The following is an 18,995-nucleotide window of genomic DNA, read 5'->3' as shown; positions in this document are numbered from 1 at the left end:
GAGAAAGTAAACCCCAGCTGTTATTCTTTTCACAGGGAGGGACAATCCCCATTATGCCATGAATGTTTCATTGCTGAACAACCATAGATATGTTTCCTCTAATTTGGCTCCCGTTCCTCCAACAGTGAGCAAGACCTGCCAACAGAGCTCACTGGAGCAGGGAGACATCCCGTCATCCTTTTGGCGCCTGACAAAGTACACTTTTTTTCTTCTAAGTAACACTATAGTAACATCTTCTGCACAAAGTTACATTCCTAATAAGATTGGTGTTAAGTGAGAAAGAATCCTAAAGATGGTCCAATGGGCATGGTCTGAAGCCTCTCGTCATCTCAGTATGTTGAACCGCCTGATTTCTTGCAGGCTTGAGATTCAGATCCTGCTGAACGATATTAAGCATTCCATTAACCACATGCAGGGGACGCTGAACACCATGCAGGGGCAGTGTATTGAGTTGCAGACTGCCATATCTAAGGTAGTGTCAGATGAGTCTCAGATACAGAAGAATAAGTCTATGATGGTATGGTGATAATGATTGAGATGGTGATTATAATAATGATGAATAGCGGTACCCCACCCTACGGGCAGTAAATCATTGGATCTGATTAATTCAATTCAATGCAATTCAATCTTTGAGGACTGCAACCATAGAAATACAATTTATTTACACTAATAATAAGCTATTGTCAACTTCCCGTCTATGCTTATCTTGCTCATTGCTCACTGTCAATTGCTCACTGTTACCCTATGTGTGCAACTATTATTGATTTCTCACAGAAAAATAATTTGGTTTCAAATGTACCTGCGGCCATGTAAATAATTGTTAGGCTACTCATTTTGAATCCACCGGTGGCAACTTGTGTGACCATAAAAGTCTGTGTGCGATTGGGCACAGTAAAATGATTTGGTTACTGACCGGCCCTACATTATAGAAGGCCCTTCAAGTCGGAACTAGGAAATTCTGACATTTCTGACTCGCTAACTCGTTATGGAATGATGATTTCAAGTTTCCCACTTGTGAAGTATCAGAATCAACCAGTAGGAAGATCTACACTGATAACTTACATTCATTTTAACTCTGAGGTTCCAAGTTTCCGATGGCATGTGAATGCGTCAATAATTGCCATGGTAATTTTGAATGTTCAGTCAGTGAGCATTATGGGTAATTATCCTACATACTTACATCAAATACTTTATGATAGCATCATCTCCTGTAGTAACAGTGCCATTCCAAACACAATAAATGTGAAAATTAACAAAGATACAAAATATTGCTAAAGTGAAGAAAATCAGCTCAAAATTGTAGGAGGAAATGCCCCTGCAGCAGGGAGGCTTACGGTATTATAATATATTGTAGATAACATTAATATAATTTGTGTATTGGGCCTCCCGGGTGGCGCAGTGGTCTAGGGCACTGCATCGCAGTGCTAGCTGCGCCACCAGAGTCTCTGGGTTCGCGCCCAGGCTCTGTCGCAGCCGGCCCGACCGGGAGGTCCGTGGGGCGAACGCACAATTGGCATAGCGTCGTCCGGGTTAGGGAGGGTTTGGCCGGTAGGGATATCCTTGTCTCATCGCGCTCCAGCGACTCCTGTGGCGGGCCGGGCGCAGTGCGCGCTAACCAAGGGGGCCTGGTACACGGTGTTTCCTCCGACACATTGGTGCGGCTGGCTTCCGGGTTGGAGGCGCGCTGTGTTAAAGAAGCAGTGCGGCTTGGTTGGGTTGTGCTTCGGAGGACGCATGGCTTTCGACCTTCGTCTCTCCCGAGCCCGTACGGGAGTTGTAGCGATGAGACAAGATAGTAATTACTAGCGATTGGATACCACGAAAAATTGGGGAGAAAATGGGATAAAAAAAATATATAAAAAAAAATATATATATATATATATAATTTGTGTATTTACAGTATCGTACACATACAAATGAAAGTATATGCTAGGGATTGATCTACACTGAGGGAACAAAACATTAAGAACACCTTCCTATTGAGTTGCCCTCCCCCTTGGTGGTTGACCATTGTTGATACTCAGGGAAAACTGTTGAGCGGGAAAAACCCAACAGCATGGCAGTTCTTGACACAAACCGGTGCGCCTGGCACCTACTACCATACTCTGTTCAAAGGGACTTAAATCTTTGGTCTTGCCCATTCACCCTCTGAATGACACACATACACAATCCATGTCTCAATTGTCTAAAAATCAATCTTTAACCTGCCTCCTCCCCTTCATCTACACTGAGAAGAAGATTTAACAATTAACATCAATAAGGGATTATAGCTTTCACCTGATTAGTCTATGTCACGGAAAGAGAAGGTGTTCTTAATGTTTAATACACTCAGTGTATGTGTCAATGATGTTATAGATTCCAAGTGGTTGATTTTTTAGGGAATGACTATATTCTCTATATTATACCTGCAGATCATCACAGCAGCCAAAGTTGCTGTGCAGAGGGAGGAGATCCCCCGAGCATCAGGCCTCATCCCGTCACAGAGGGAGGGTATCCTCCAAACAGTCAGTGTCCCTACACAGACAGAGGGTAGCCTCCAAACAGCCAGTGTCCCTGCACAGAGGGAGGGGATCCTCCAAACAGCCAGTGTCCCTGTACAGAGGGAGGGGATTCTCTCAGCAGCTAGCATCACTGCACAGAGGGAGGAGATCCTCCGAGCATCAGGCCTCATCCCTGAAGAGAGGGAGGGGATCCTCCAAACAACCAGTGTCCCTGCACAGAGGGAGAGTATTCTCCAAACAGCCAGTGTCCCTGTACAGAGGGAGGGGATCCTCCAAACAGCCAGTGTCCCTGTACAGAGGGAGGGGATCCTCCAAACAGCCAGTGTCCCTGCACAGAGGGAGGGGGTTCTCCCAGCAGCTATAATCATTGCAAAGAAGACGGAGATCTTCCGAGCATCAGGCCTCATCCCTTCACAGAGGGAAGGGATTCTTCCAGCATCTTCTATCACTGCGCAGAAGAAGAAGATCCTCAGAGCATCAGGCCTCATCCCTGCACAAAAGGAGTTGATCCTCCTGATGGCCAGTGTCACTGCGCAGAGGAAGGGAATCGTCCCAATGGCCAGCGTCCCTGCACACAGGGAGGGGATTGTCCCAAAGGCAAGTGTCTCTGCTGAGAGGGAGGGGATCCTCCAAACAGCCAGTGTCCCTACACAGAGGGAGGGGGTTCTCCCAGCAGCTAGCATCACTGCGCAGAGGGAGGAGATCTTCCGAGCATCAGGCCTCATCCAGTCACAGAGGGAGGTGATTTTTCCAGCATCTTCTATCACTGCGCAGAAGAAGAAGATCCTCAGAGCATCAGGCCTCATCCCTGCACAAAAGGAGTTGATCCTCCTGATGGCCAGTGTCACTGCGCAGAGGAAGGGAATCGTCCCAATGGCCAGCGTCCCTGCGCACAGGGAGGGGATTGTCCCAAAGGCAAGTGTCTCTGCTGAGAGGAATGGGATCCTCCAAACAGCCAGTGTACCTGCACAGAGGGAGGGGGTTCTCCCAGCAGCTAGCATCACTGTGCAGAGGGAGGAGATCCTCCGAGCATCAGGTCTCATCCCGTCACAGAGGGAGGATATCCTCCAAACAGTCAGTGTCCCTGTACAGAGGGAGGGTATCCTCCAAACAGCCAGTGTCCCTGTACAGAGGGAGGGGATTCTCTCAGCAGCTAGCATCACTGCACAGAGGGAGGAGATCCTCCGAGCATCAGGCCTCATCCCTGCACAGAGGGAGTTGATCCTCCAGAAGGCCAGCGTCCCTGCGCACAGGGAGTGGATCGTCCCAAAGGCTAGTGTCCCTGCAGAGAGGGAGGAGATCTTCCTCACAACCAGTGTCCCTGTGAAGAATGGACACAATCATCCACAACCACCTCCCATCATCCCCATGGTGGCACCACTGTGGAAATGGGATGGTGGAGCGTGTACTCCACCTGTGGATTTCTATTCCAAGAGAAGAGGTCACTTAAACTTACCTAATTAGTAAAGAAATTACCATTGTGATAGCGTGAGAATTAGCGGTGATAGGTTAAATGTATGGCTCATGTGAGTATATATCTGTAATACTTTCATGCATTTTCTACATAAAACAGGTTTAGCTCCATTTTATTTTGACATTTTAGTCATTTAGGAGACGCTCTTATCCAGAGCGACTTACAGTAGTGAGTGTATACATTTTCATATTCCAGTGAATCTCTCCAGGATTTCGCATGGATTTTTTTGATATTTGCGGATAAATATGCTAGATTTTGCAGCAACAATTATGACATTTTGCATAGCAATATGCAATTGTTTTGTCCAATTTGTTGCAAAAAAGCGCTGACAAGGGAAAAAACTGTGTGTATGTGTGGCTTGATTGAACCATATTATGCAGTAAATGTGCGGTGATTGGTTGAAATTGCGAGCCCTCATTTTGTACTGTGGTAATGGGTCAGTTCTATGCGATAATATTGTGATGATGTGACTATTTTATGCAGAAATAGTTTGGCGATTGGTCAAATTTGTAAGCCCTCGCATAATATGCAGGGAATTGTTGATTTTGCAACCAAAACAATGCGATCGCAGAGTCCTGGAGTAACCTCCCTGCGTGTAGGTTAAGATTGGGTTGTAACAGAGTATCAGAGCCAGACGTTTCTACCTGTCAGCTAGTAATTGTTCTGTATGGTGACATGAGCAGAGTGGCCTGACTTCTCCCACTTATTACAGATGTCCGACTTAGATATGTTGAGCATCCTGCTATGATGTCCATCACCAAGCCGGAACACTCCGAGGCCAACCCTCAGTGCCAGACTGTCAGCCGGCCGGTGGCTGAGGCCGAGAACCCTGCTGTTCACAATTACAGTGGAGGCTGGCTCAGCTGGGTCTTTGGGAGTGGAAGAGTTAATAAGAAGGAGGTGCATCTACCTGAGGACAAAGACAGATCTGTAAGGAACTGGTTCTTAACACTATATTCTATGTAGAGACAATTGAGTGGATTTTGTTTTATTTTTTTTGTGGCTTGCTTCACATTGCTAACATCTTCTTCCTCAGATTGTCTGGGATCCAACTCTGCACAGATGGGTTAACAAAACTGAGCCCAAGGCTGAGGTACACACTTAAATTCAATGAAATTAAAAACAGTGAACAACCATTGTATTTTAACTGTGATAATATTACTAACAATTTGGAAAATGTGTTGATGTTTTTTACAGAACAAGTGTGTACCACCACCTCCACCGATGGGGACATATGGATATCAGGGGAACACTGGCAGTGTCCCCAAAGGAGTGAATCCTTACTCTATGAAAGCAGGTGAATATTGCTTTAGAATACATGTGGTTTAACCAAGACTGTCAGCCGATCATAGATGTCCCTGGTGGTCTCCTGCTAACACCTTTCCAACTACCAGCAGGTCTATGGGGCAGCAGATACCCTACAATGTATTACAATGATGGGACCAACTCAAAGCCTCCAAGCCATGGGCCTGGACTGCTTCCTAGACAGCTCTCTGGCTTGCTCCCTCCTTCACACGTTGACCTCATGGCACCAATGGTTGTGCTACCTGACACTCTACCCTACTGAGGTATGGCTCTGGAAAATCCTTCCAAATTGTATCCATTCATTATTAACTGAGATTTTTCTTTAACATAGCAAGTGGCTGAAATAGCAAGGATGTTAACTATTTCTTATTTTTGTCCAACAGGCCATTTGCCCAGAGTGGATTTGCCATACATAGATTTTTTCAGCATTAAAAATCTTCAGCATAAAAAAGTATTAAAAGATGATCTTTTAATTAAATCTCTCCTTTGTGTCCTCATGTTCACATTAATTTGATGTGTTCTATCATCATTTACAATGCTTATTGCTTCTGCATTGCTTTACAGACAAGTATATATTATACACATATTTTATTTTAGACATTACAAAAACATATTTTTGTGCATTTTGGATTTCCTACATTTACCTGTACAGACAAGTATATTTTATACATATATATTTTTTTAACGACATTTTTGTATGTATTCCATAGACAGAACTACATATATTGGAATCGAACGTTCGCAGAGATTGTTTTGACTGGAGTGATGCTTAGGACTTCATTAAAAAATCTATCCCGTTTTATTTTACCACTACAGTCTGTTCGTCGGACGAAACTGGAGAAAAATAACTAGTGTCGAAAGTAAACATCCACACCTCGATGGTGTCAACTCTGCTTATGTCTGCGTAATGAAAAAGATAGGGGGGGGGGGGGGAAATCTGGTCTAGCGATCGATGACAAATTAAATGGTGCCCGTGTAACAGTTTTACTTCTGTCCCGAACCAGTGACCCTTTGCACACATATACAACAGTTACCCATCGCTCCACAAAAGCCGCGGCCCTTGCAGAGTAAGGGGAACTACTTCAAGGTCTCAGAGCGAGTGACGTCACCGATTGAAACGCTATCAGTGCACTACCCCCAAACTAGCTAGCCATTTCACACCGGTTACATCCAGCATAACCCCTCATTCAATTACGCCAGTGGCAAACAGTGAAATTTGAGGAGCAGGAACAGCTATAGCCCTCAAACTCACCTCTGGGTCTCAAAGCCAGTTCCACTGCATTTCTTCATTGTTCTCCTGTCATCGGGGACTGATCTAGACCTGGGACACAAGGTGGGTGCAAGTCATTATCAGTTAGAACAGAAAACCAGCAGGCTCGTAGGGCAGGGCAGCGTTTCCCAAACTTGGTGTGCATGTTGGTTTTTGTCCTAACACTACACAGCTGATTCACATGAACAAAGCTTGATGATTAGTTGATTATTTGAATCAGCTTTGTAGGGCTAGGGGAATAAAAAGAAAATGTGCAGCCCTTTGGAGTTCAGGTGACTGAGTGTGGGAAGCCTTTGTCATAGGGTAAAAGTTGAATACCCCTGGGCTGTAGGCTGCACACCTTGGGTCAAATATTAGATTCTGTAGCTGTGTATTTTATCAAAACAATTCTGTTCTACAATGGTTCATTTCCTTAGCTCAGGGTAAGTAGTAGCAGGCCTAGAAGAGTCTTATTTGACGCAAACATTTGAGTTGTGTTCTTCCTCCTTTTAATCAATCATAATCATTTGTCAAATGCCTTACAGGTTGTTTTGCCTGTTGGCAGCTGTGGGCATACAAGCACAACAGACACCTTCTATAAGTATGCATTTTTCACCCTGCAAGTTCAAGCTATAAGCGTTTGACAATATTTTTTTGGTTTTTAACTAACCTTTCCCATTCCAGATGACCTCAACGCTGAATGCCTTGGTAACGTTATTCGTTTGAGTGTCGCTCCTCTTTTTAAAGAGGTTGACGCTGTCTTCAGTGAGTTTGTCTCTTATGATTCTCCTTTCATAATTCATGGATTGTTGTTTGTCAACTATTGTGTTCACACCATCTCCATCCCTTCCAGATGACACACAAATCATAAACCTGACACCTGGCCTTGCTACTCAGTGTGGATTCAGCTTTAAATTTGACCCCATGGGGAATGCCATGTTTTTTGCTTCTCTTCAAAACTGCTTTTCCCAAAACATGGTAACCCTAAGCACTGTAGTGTTTGCTTGAACTTCAAATGGACAGTTTGCCTTTCAGTGTCACTGCATTTGCAACCCATAATGTAGCAACGTCACTTTATTTAACCTTTGACATGGAGTCATGCTGAGACCAGGCTCTTTAACAGATGAGCCCTGTATACACAAAGATACAAGTCAATATTTGCATCACTAGATGAAAAATGTAATCATTGAAAACAAATGCATTCTTCAGTAAAAAGGTCCTCAATAAGCCTGAGTTGCAGTAGAGGTGCTAATTCATACAATTTTAGAGCATGGAGGTTATTAGAAGTACGGTGCCAGAAACATTTAAGCAGTTTTACCACCCCTGGGTCTGCTATCTCTTACCTCTAAGTTAACGATGACGTAAGGTACAGCAGAAGTTTATGGAGGGCTTTCAGAGGGCCAGCCAACTTTCTGATACAGACTGCAGTGATGTGTACTACTGAGCACTTCTCCTGTAGTGTGGCTTCAATACAGTGGCAGCTGCATTCATATAGTCAATTTTGCCACAGTCTATAACTTGCATGAACGTCAACTGAATTATTTGTTTTCTGCTATATAATGAAAGGCTTTTTTAATACCTTTTTTTCCCCTTCCCCCTTCATTTTAGGATGATAAGATGTTCAGCTTGGTCATGCAGTTCAGGCTGCCAGGAAACCACATGACTGAAGACCCTGTGTATAGAGTGGGCAAAACCTGTAGCTACACCCCCTGGACCTCCCGAGAGATTCTGTGCGACCGCAACTACATGGAGGCAAGTGAGCAGAGCATGCCCCAAAGGACATGTTTACAGTCGAGCTTGTCGTACTGCCTGTATAAATGATCTGTCTAGAGCTACAACTGTCCAGTGTTTCATTTCTTCTGCTTCTGTGACACAACGTAGAGGTTCTTGACTCTCTCTCAATTCAATACTCCTTCATTTAAGGAGGCGAGTGGACAGATTGAGAACTGGCCCTTGATTTCGTATTGTATGGGAGGGAGAAAATGCATAGGGAATAATGGCCTTTCTTCTCTAGGTGTCGGTCAGAAGGACTCTTCCAGACATCCAAACCGTCCCTGAACAGCCCACTGGAGGGCCGAAAGCAAGGAGCGGCAACTTCCGGAGAGGAGCTGAGGTAGCCATATTTCAGTTTCTGTAATTTCACTACAGGATGGCGCTAAACAAAATGTGCATTTGTTGACAATTTGTTTAATTCCTGTTTCCATTTCCTGAGACAGGCTGTTGCTTCAGGATACAAAATGACAGCAGTCGTCTTTAGTCCTAGCAAGAAGGTCATGAATGTGGATGAGGTCCAAAGAAAGGGCTATGCAATAGCCAACACTCCCACACGGCTGGTGTTAAGAAGCCCTAATAATGCAGAGGAGACATACCTCCAGAATGTAAGCTGACTTTCTCCACTTCCTCCATGAACTGGGTCATGTTCAGTAGAGCAAACATTTGGAAACGGTGACCCTACCTGAACTCTGCAACATATTGTTAATACGGTGTGCCCTACTGAACACGGCCCTGGTGTGGTTGCCCCCTGAACAGGTAGCTGGGGTTCCGATGCGGGTGCTCTCAACCTCAACCTTCTTTGAGCAGAAGTGGCTGGTTACTCGAGTAGATGCTACGGCTGTTTGTCCAACACCAGGTTGAGTGTGAAATAATGGACAAACTTGGCAAATTAAGATCTTATAAACCCAGTTCTTAATTGGCTCCAGACAAGACTTTGATTTGTGTTATGTAGTGTTCAGTTGGGAAAATGTTTTGGGATGAACTTTTTCCAAATAATGGCACATTTGTTTTCAGTTGCAAAATGTTCTGTTATGATGTGCACTTGGCTTCTTGTTTCACTGCAGGGGCAGTGGCCTTTACTCCAGAAGTGATCACCTGGTACATGCCGACGCACATAGACCCACTTTTCTCCTCTGCTGCCTTCACCATGTTGGAGGTGTACATGGGAATTGACGCTAAGAGGCTGGACACTGAGGAAATGGCTGCCAGAAACTACTCGGTTTTAGTCACAGAGGCTCATATTATTGTTGAAATTCCGGTGGGGGCGGTTGGCGGCTATTTCAAGGTCAGCGTTGGAAGAGTAAAATGTTCCTGTTTAATTTGTAAATCAAATCTTATTTGTAGAGCCCTTTTTACTGCAGCAGTTGTCAGTGCTTTGCAGTAACCCTTTGCCATCTCTCATGGGTAAACTCCTAGAAATGTTGTCTTGTGTAAAATGTTTCTTATTGAGCAATTGTCTGCTTAATCAGGCTAATATACAATGGATTGGTGGGTGTGTATACAGCCTGACACATTGGATTGCAAAATCGTGTGAATGTTGCATAAAATGACACTTAAACATACTCTACCGCTTGTCTTTGCAGTTTGTCCTTCAGCCGCTTGAAATTTGAGACCAAATATCCACACTAAAGTATTGTTTACCTGACTTCTTAGGGAGCCGGTAGCTTTGCCACTCAACTGAATGCAAGCAACGTTCGCTTACTGTTTACATATTGTGCAAGTGTTTACTTTGCGTGTCGGTTGCTTTGAAAATACACACCGCCGGAAATGCAAGTTGACAACCATATGCCTACCAGCTCTCTAAAGTCGGGTAAGCCGATATTTTGTCTTAAATTACGAGCGGCTGAAGGACAAACCACACAGATAACCGGTAGAGTAACATTCTGGCTTGTAAGGAACATTTAGCTGTTTTTGCACTCCACTTGTGTATTACAGCCTGAATGATTCACTCGTCTCCCTTTACAGAGCCATATTCAGGATGACCAGTACTTTGTCACTTACACCATTGAGCCCATGCTTGAGTTGCTGTGGATCGAGGAGGTCGCACACGAGGACACCAGCTACAAAGTCCTCTTCCCTATCACAACGCCACCGATGGCCAGGCCTCCACAAGTTCGCAACTGTGAGTCTGGTTTAGTTAAATAGTGCCTATGGTAATTTGGGATGCCTGGGTTGTTCATTAGGCACAAAACAGAAGAAAATGTACTGAAACGGGGAGGCAATAACAAATGTCCATTTTCGACCTCCATTGTAGCGCATTTCAAAATGTTTTTTTTGTTTGCCAATGAACAGACACGCCCTTAGACACAGTTCCTGAGCAGGCAGTGTTTGTGCTTGAGTTGGGGACCTTCAACCTTGATGTGGAGCTGCTGAACATCACCTTTCCCACCATGGTGCTAACTGTTGCAGAGTGCAACGCCAGAGGCTTCAATGTTCAGGAGCAGAGATCCCTGGACAACACCTTGAAGACCTTCAGGATGGAGGTGCCCTTCTCAGACCCGGTGGTCTTTAAGGAGGTGTGTTTCTGTTAAATGCAAGGCCACACGCAGTGATTTGTACACACCCTAATAAGTGGGCCACCAACAAAATATAAATAATGGCGCAAATGTACTTTGTATCCCTCATTTACTCAAGTGTTCCCATTATTTTGGCAGTTGTATGTATTCACTTGCCAGTAGTGCTTGATTTAGAGGAATGAGTGCAACATTACTTTAAGTATATAGTTTGTTTTAATAGTCCCCATATGTACTTAGTTGTCACTTGATGTTGAATAGAGTTCTGTTACAACAATAATGCTATCAATTGACCAATGCGTTTAACTTCACTACAGAGAAGGGCGGAACGAGGCGTCACAACCTTCACTCTTCAGCTGATCTACGGCCTGGTCGTCTTTCCAGAGTACGCTCCTTTCTCTCACTCTGCCGTTGTGGACGCTGTACTGCTGGACATTGGTATGTCTCTGGACTACGCCAAACTACTGTTGAATGGCTTCCTCTCGTTAATGATTGCAGTGAAAGCCCAACTAGCCATACTGTAGGTTTTACCTATGCGGTCTCTCTACAAAGAAAATGTTAAGCTTTAGAGTATTTGGACCCAGTGTCCTGTTCCTGATTTGCCAGGATCATGTTTATTCAGTCCCACCGTAGCAAAACATTTTGCAACTGAAAACGAGGTTTTCTCCTTGGACAAGTTCAAGTAGTACCTTCCTGTTTTTTGTGCTTAATGAACACAACCCTGTTTGTCCTTGTAGTGCCACCCTCAGTCACTGGCAACTGTGATCAGGAGAACTTTCACATCACTGTGGACTACAGGAACCAAGATCCCTTTTTCGTGGTCTTGGTTGGCAAGCGGCTGCTTAACCATGAGCTTGCTCAACAGTATTTAACAGAGGGCGACGCAGACTTCACCATCACGTTGCCCTTCTCTTCGCCGGACGCAGTGTTTGAGGTACGATGCTCTCCCAAAACATGTTAACCTAAATTGCTGCAGCTAGCCTCACTTTCCTTACCCTGTATACATGCATACAATATTGGACTAATGAACTCTCCCATTGGTTCCCAGTCGGTTCACCCGTCCTCTGTCAGGAGCAGACTGGATGTGGCTCTGTTGAATCCATACAACAACATGACCATCAAATACTTTTCCCTGGCTTGCAGCTTCCTCAAAACGCTGACTGGTTGGTTCTCAAACAATTACTTCCGATAAATAGTCGTTTGACATGTTTACCTAACCTGGGTTCCTTGCAAATACTGTGAGTCTAATAGTAGTGCCAGATGGGCATGGTTTGCACTTTTGGTGCTATTCCATTGGTTCTACTGTGCTCAATGAAGTGTAACAAATACAGAACCCAGGTCTGATGGCTACCTGTCTTTTGCTTCCCCACCCCCAAGAGTGTTTCTCTAACGGAACGATGACTGCGCTGGCGGTCAAGGTGGAGTCTGCTCCCAGTCTGAACCCCGGTCAGCTGACCCTGAGCGACCCCGCCTGTGGTCCCACCTACAGCGACGATCGCTTCGCCTACTTCCACTTCACTGTCAACTCCTGTGGCACCACCAGGAAGGTAAAATGACTATTACCCTGAGGTGATGGGTACTGTGTATTTACGGACTGTTTGCTTCTGCAGGCTGTAATAAGTCAATTCCCCTCTACTATATAGTTTATCAACAATGTCATGCTGTATGAGAACGAAATCTCCTTGCCAGATGAACTTGAGGTGAAGCTGAATGGCACGACGTCTTCAGAGGAGGAATATCAGTAAGTGCATTACGCATCACAATTGTAGCTGTTTGATTTTATAGGTTATTTCTTCACCAATTGCTCAACTTTAACTTTGTATACAGGGAAAATGTGCCTCTACTACCAGTGTGTCCACTCCACTGCTTGAAGTTTCCTCTATTGAAGTTGCCTACATCCCTCTTTTTAGGTTAAAGGTTTCCTGCTACTATGTGGTCAACATCACTCGCACATTGGCCTTCCTCACCAGGCCGCGTGACAACGAGCTTTTTGCCGAGACTGGGACGGGTCGACTAATGGTCAGAATGAGACTCGCTCAGGGTAAGCGTGCACAAATTCAGAATTTCAACTTGGCCTCTAAATTCTAATCACTCCTGATCTGGAAATGGAATATAGAATCTTGGAAGGTGTCCTTTACAAAACCATTCCCAAAAATGTAAGCCTTATGATATATTACTCTTGTGTTCTGAGATCTACAGGTGTGGCTATGGAGTAACGGTGAGGAGCTGATTTGGGAATTTGTCAGAAGCCTCTGGTGGGGGGGGGGGGGGGTTTCATCGGGGCACAACAGGATATGATAAACGTGTGTTTCTTAATGGACAAGTTGAGATGGTACCTCGCTGTTTTGTGCCCACCGGTTGTCTCGTTCTGTGTTCCAGACGCCTCGTATAACACGTTCCACCAGGAGGAGGACTATCCAGTGGTGAGGTACCTGAGACAGCCTCTGCACTTTGAGGTGGAGCTGACCAGGTCCTCTGACCCCAAGGTAGCGCTGGTGCTTGACCACTGCTGGGCCACCCTCAACGAGGACCGTGACTCCCGACCCCGGTGGAATCTCATCATTAATGGGTAACTTTGTTTTTGGGCCTAAACAAGTGTTATTCCACAGGTGTGGTTCCTGAGTAATTAGCAACCTATCATGCTTGGCTGGCCATCTACTTTGACTACCGTGGCTATGCCCCCATCCATAGGTCATGAGTGGTCACAATGGTTTGAGCTTAAAAACGATGTGAGCCTTATGCGGTCTGTCAGCAGATCTCCACCCAAATGAACACTTATGGGAGATTCTGGCGCGTACCATCACATGTTTGTTATCACTGAGTGGTCCCTGCAGCGTAGCATTGGAACAGAACGTATGATGCAAACAAACGACTCTAAACCGCGTTGTCTGAAAAGCATCTAAACAATGTTTAGTACTGATGAGAAGTAAAGGTCTTCACGACTTTATTCCACCTTTGCTTGTAAAATATATAAATGTTAATGCTATCATCTAGTCTAAATAACAGCTAGACTTGTTTTACAATGTGCTCACCAGTGATGCGGTACAAGGGAGCCATGTAAATCTAGTTTGGAAAATATGGCAGCCATGTTTGTCAAGCAAGAACTCCCTAATCCCATTCACTGCGCCCATTGCCTGAGATCTTAACTTAGTTTGGCCACTTCAGCGTGTGACAAATCTTTGTACTTGTTACGGCGTACACATGACAAGTAGTTTACAATTAACAAATCAAAAAGCCAATTCTCACCTCCCCAAATATAAGCCTAGCTTAACCGTAGCACGAAAGCTAAACAGTTGCAAGATATAGATCAATCCATTTAGTCCTCGGGAAGGTATTGTGGTGAGGATGATGCAGGAAATATTACTTAGATGGGGGATTTATCAACAATAAATGGAGGGGCAGACAGATTTTCTAAGCTAAATACCCCTGAGGTACCATAGTTTACACTCTGATGCCGTGTTCAAATCAACTAACGGCTTGGAAGTCTTTGTCTTGAATGCACTGAAGTCTATGGGGGTACTCCGAGATCCCAGGTGTCTTAAACACCATACGTCAGTTGAGTCTGACAGACCCTTACGTGATAACCCGACTGCATTGTATGGCGTTAGCTCATAGTCGGTACCACCTTCAAAAGTGTTTTACACACGTGTCCATTACAATCTAGGCAAGAATCAGAATGCATGAATAAAACGCTAAGTACATTATACTTACGGTATGCTACAGTAGAAACGTTACACAGAAAATAAGGCACTTTGATAGGAATGCACGCATGTCCAGTTATTTGTAAGGAAGGCAATGTGGGCACCAGGCAATAAATGTGCCAGGGGGAAAGTTTGTGCAAGGCCTGTTCTGACTAGGTGTGCAAATGTCTGTATGCTTGAAGGAAAGTTTGTCTGGCTCATTCAAATTCTCAAAAAGAAATTGTCTGCAACATTGAAATGGGCTACTTTTGTGAATGAATGAGGCAAACTTAGAAGTTGAAACGGGCTATAGAAAATTAGCAGGTAGTGTGCCTTGGTTTGAGGTCAGCGCGGGTTAACTGTCCACATTTTGGAACGGTGAGTGCATTCTGACATCACGCGCATAACAAACTCCCGCTGGGGTGACTGTTGAAGATATTTGGAATTCGCGTGTGGAAAGGTTAAGACACTATGTTGGCGTTACCTACACCTTTTTACTCAATGTTATCCTTTTGGTTTGCTCCAGTTCAGTGTTGTGCCGAACTGCTGGGCAGTCGAATGGAAATCGAGAGCGGCTGGCAAGCTTGGCTTGCCTTTCCGATTGGTTTCATACAACTGCTCTTAACACTGACTGAATACTTGTTGAATTCAGGCACAAGTGACCTCTTGTGTTTAAAACGGTTATGCGCTTAACATAAAGGATGGTTCACATGCCTGTGCAGCATGGAAGTTGATGTTTGAAACTGAATAGGATCAGTGGACAGGATCCCTAGAAGTTGATGCCACTTTCAATGGAATTTCCTGTCCTAGAGGAATGCGCTAATTGGGAGTTGCTAAACATGAACAAATACCACGGTCAAGTGTAGCAGCATCTTGCTAACCTTATTTAGCTAGCTAATGTTCATATTTAAAAAAATGTCACACAGCTGGGTTTGTCATAAGCATTGATTTGGGCACTTTGCCACAGATGGACACCGCTGGCCTAATTTTTAACTTTGCCATCTTCTCAAGAATTTAAATTGGGTAACTATTGAAAGATGACTTATTTTTCCTACATTGTAATGGACACTGCAACCTTTGGTAGATGGGCTACAATGACTTTGCCCTGATTATGCACGCTGCAAATGACACTTTATTTTGCGGGTGTCTTTTCAGTATCTGGATACATGTTACACCAAGCAGTGGAGTGAAGCAACTTTATTGGTCAAAACCATTTATTTGGGGGATCGGGTTTGCCAAATGCTATCAAATCACGCAATTTTACCATTTTTATGAAATGGTGGCAAAACCCCAAATTTGGCACCCCCTATTTTAATTTGCTCCGGCGGCCATGTGGACACAAGGCTCATCTGTCACGGGAGTAACTTTGCAGCAGTTTATTAAATCAAATGTCATCCTGGTGGGGGTGGTAGCAGTTTGAAAAAACAGGCTGAAAATGTTTTGTAGATCATAGGAAAAGACACCACATTCACATGGCTGTGCACAAAATGGGCAGTTCAGATTTGTCACTTCAGCTGCTTAAATCGTTGTGCAAAATCCTGAGAAAGCTCTGGCCGTCGTCTGCCAGATCAAGTGGATTTGTACTGGTGTGGGCGTTTGTCTCTTAATGTAACGTCTTCAGATTTCACAAATCCCTTTTTGCTAATATCTGTCAGTTAAACAGTAAATGATAAACCTCCCAAAGATGCAAATGACAAAAGTAGGCCTAAACTGTCAATGCGTAGGTTACTTTATATAGTAGAGCTGCTCCCTTCACAGAAGTCCTCCACGTGTGAATCTGATGCCATGGGTGTAGAATTAATTTTTTTTGACCAATTTTTCCGACAGCGGAAGAATTGCTCTGGCGCATTGCATGACATTCTTAATTAAAATGAATTACTTATTTTGAAAAATATGATTGCGTTTTTGATGATACCGACTGTCTATTCGGCAACTTTGGTTAAACCACGGTCAATTGATCAATATTCAGGTCGCCTGTAGTCTGACCATTCTGGATCATTTAGAACTTTAAGAACCATTTAGAGGGACGTCTCACCACATGAGAATGCATTCATGTCAATGTAATTGAATATACATGTTGGACATACGACGTAGACATTTGACATCCGTCATTTAACTAGCTATAAAAGCCTTTGTAGTAGACAAAGTGATATTGTTGATGAGAAATGCTGTGGCATTGCTAGTATGACCCTCGACAAATTAAATGCATTTTTTTTCAAATGGGCAGCCCAATTTCTGTTTATTTAGATAAATAAAAAATGTACTAAATCAGATTTTTCCAGGTCTGATGGGCCAAAAGATCAGAAATTAAAACCAACAAACTACTGTCGTGACCTTGAATTATCTGAGGACTGTTTAATTGTTACCCGACTCTAAATGAATCGTGTTAGGATTTGGGGTGCCGAGGAAACGGTTTTAAAGATACCGTCTCCCGACTTAAACTCTAGACGGTAGAAATCTATTACATTGCTAAAGTCAACTTATTAACCATTACATCGTATCCTCCTCGCAAGAACCCCAGCCTTATGATTCAGTACTATACAAATTGGTTTAATTTATTTACTAGCTACACAGGTCCCTAGCGGACTGACACAATATGACGGCTTGTTACGATGTCTCCCCCACCCATGGTTCCATAAGGGACACTTATCGTTGTTACATTTTTGCATGAATGTATTTATGTGGGATGCCGCCGTGGAAAGGTAGGTGGTTGGGTCTTCTCTCTGATTGGCTCCCTGAGGTCACAATGTCGTTAGTTGTCCGTGGTTCCAATGACTAGTCTTGAACGGAACTTCAGGATGGATTTTCATTTAACTCATTCTGGAAGATGGACTAATCAACCCTGTCGCTGATTCCTCAGTGGGTGATGAGAGTAGGATGGTTTGGATAGCAGAATGGTCCCACTGAAGTTAGCTTTTCTAGGTACTTGGCTCCAAACAGCTAATCGGCTGTACCAGTGACTGTCTGTCTGAGGGGTGTTTATTCTCCCTCGTGTTGGTATTCAGGTTTCGGACCACTTTGGACATGAGCTGCAGCTCGCCGTCCTTAGGAAGGTGCGTTTAGGAAAGTTCCAACCATTTCAAACGTGTAGCTAGCGACTCACGGTTTTCTGGTCTAATGTTAATTTCAGTTACCAATCCTTTTATGCACTCTGGCCGCCGGGGACGGTTCTGACACACTCTCTGATGTCACTCGTGGCATGGCTACTTACTATGCACATTTTCTAGGAGTTTCTCTAATACGTTCAAAAGTGAATACTGGAACAATATTTCTAACATAAGACTGGTCAGATAGAAAAAGAATGTCATGTTGATTCTTATTTTGTGATTTTTAAAAAGGAAATACTGGAACTAGAAAAGTGCTCACACTACAGGTAGGAAGTCTCGAGCCTTTACATTGTATATGAAATATGTTGGGTTTTTCAAGACCGAGGAATTTAGGAGGGGTAAGAGTTGATGGGGAAAAGCCTGGTAACAAAGACATTCCTTTAGTTCATACTGGAGGGGGAGAAGGAACCCACTTCTCCTGTCATTTACAACACGGTGTGAATTGATCTGATCCTCACAGTACAGTCATGACACCACCATAAGACTTCGTACACAAGGCGGTTGGGGTTTACAGTGTTTTCTTGTTCCTAACTTAGTCCCTCTCTCTACACTGGCAGTTGTGATAACCCGGAGGATCCGTACCGTGTAGTCTTCCACCCGGTGGTAGCTGACACCAGGGTCCACTTCCCCCCTCACGTCAAACGCTTTGAGGTCTATGTTTTCCTTCGTCGAGGATGCGGTTGAGCCGAGTGGCCAGGTAACAAAGTTCACCCAACAATCTTTATAGGTTAATTTTGTGAGTGGCAATCATCCCTTTTTTTAAATGTATCTGACACCATCAAATCTTTGATTCCTAGGTCTTTGTCCATTGTGATGTGGTCATCTGTGACGCCAGTAGTCCCTCTGGCGGCCCCTGTAGTGGACAATGTGTGAATCGGGACAACCCGAAAAGAGGTAGGTCTTGTTTTATGCTTTTCAGACTCTGTCAGACCATAACTGAACTAATAGGTTCTCTCTCAACAGGTCAACGACATGTCAAAGACCTCTTTGAGGAGCGTCATTTCTATGTTTCTTCTGGATACATTCTTTGGGTGTAATGGCTTGTTCTAACATGTCAAATAAAGTGTTCTATATAACAACTACGTTTGCTTTACTTGCGTGGCAACATCCTAACCGTTGGAGCTACCTTAATTGTATCTGATTTGCGTATAACACCAAGGCGCATGTACTTTAGTGGATGTAGTAGGCTTGTCATCTGACGTGTATCAATCAACCCTTTTGTAAGCATGGAACTCTGAACCATCCACACCAATTTCCCGTCTAGGACGAACAATGGGTGTCAAAACAAAAGCTTTCCAATGTCCAGTAGGAAGAACTGACTCGATGTTATAGCAGATGGTGGTTTGCCAAAGTGAGGCCAGCAGGGCTGTGGTTGGCTGCAGGCCCCAGGGAG

General features: G+C 44.2%; 1 long non-coding RNA gene and 1 pseudogene across 1 annotated transcript; both read left to right on the top strand.

The window, feature by feature from the left end:
- The first annotated feature begins 3,795 nt into the window (after positions 1–3,795).
- On the top strand, positions 3,796–5,443 carry LOC120039217. The gene is made up of 4 exons (XR_005475333.1): positions 3,796–3,942; positions 5,012–5,068; positions 5,173–5,272; positions 5,370–5,443. It is a non-coding gene; the product is annotated as an uncharacterized LOC120039217 (long non-coding RNA).
- Positions 5,444–8,327: 2,884 nt separating this feature from the next.
- Positions 8,328–18,670, top strand: LOC120039216 (annotated as a pseudogene).
- Positions 18,671–18,995: the final 325 nt, after the last annotated feature.

This window comes from Salvelinus namaycush, unplaced genomic scaffold (genome assembly GCF_016432855.1).
Source record: "Salvelinus namaycush isolate Seneca unplaced genomic scaffold, SaNama_1.0 Scaffold260, whole genome shotgun sequence".
Taxonomy (NCBI): Eukaryota; Metazoa; Chordata; class Actinopteri; order Salmoniformes; family Salmonidae; genus Salvelinus; species Salvelinus namaycush.
The sequence above is the reverse complement of the archived record's forward strand: the minus strand, read 5'-3'. Positions and strand labels throughout refer to the sequence as shown.